This window comes from Triticum aestivum, chromosome 5B, assembly GCF_018294505.1.
Source record: "Triticum aestivum cultivar Chinese Spring chromosome 5B, IWGSC CS RefSeq v2.1, whole genome shotgun sequence".
Lineage (NCBI taxonomy): Eukaryota > Viridiplantae > Streptophyta > Magnoliopsida > Poales > Poaceae > Triticum > Triticum aestivum.
In genome coordinates this window covers 416,657,045-416,657,735 of record NC_057807.1, presented here as the reverse complement: position 1 = coordinate 416,657,735, position 691 = coordinate 416,657,045, and positions in this window count along the sequence as shown.

Sequence of the window (691 nt, the reverse complement as noted above, 5' to 3'; positions counted from 1 at the left end):
AACTCCAGTGTAAATTTATTTATACTAGGTTATAGAGCTAGTTCAAATCTAGTGTAAAATTATTTGTACTAGGTTATAGAGCTAGTTCAACTCTAGTTTAAAATTATTTGTACTAGGTTATAGAGGTAGTTCAACTCTAGTCTAAAATTGTGTGTACTAGGTCAAAGAGCTATTTCAACGCTAGTGTAAAATGATTTGTACTAGGTTATAGAGCTAGATCAATTCTAGTGTAAAATTATTTGTACTAGATAATAGAGCTAGTTCAACTATAGTGGAAAACGAATTGTACTAGGTTATAGACCTAGTTCAATGCTAGTGTAAAATTATTTGTACTAGGTTATAGAGCTAGTTCAACTCTAGTGTAAGATTATATGTACTAGGTTATCGAGCTAGTTCAACTCTAGTGTAAAATTATTTGTACTAGGTTATAGAGCTACTTCAACTCTAGTTTAAAATTATTTGTACTAGGTTATAGAGCTAGTTCAACTCTAGTCTAAAATTGTGTGTACTAGGTCATAGAGCTAGTTCAGCACTAGTGTAAAATGATTTGTACTAGGTTATAGAGCTAGTTCAGTTCTAGTGTAAAATTATTTGCACTAGGTTATAGAGCTAGTTTAACTCTAGTGTAAAATTATTTGTACCAGGCAATAGAGCTAGTTCAATTCTAATGTAAAATTATTTGTACTAGGTT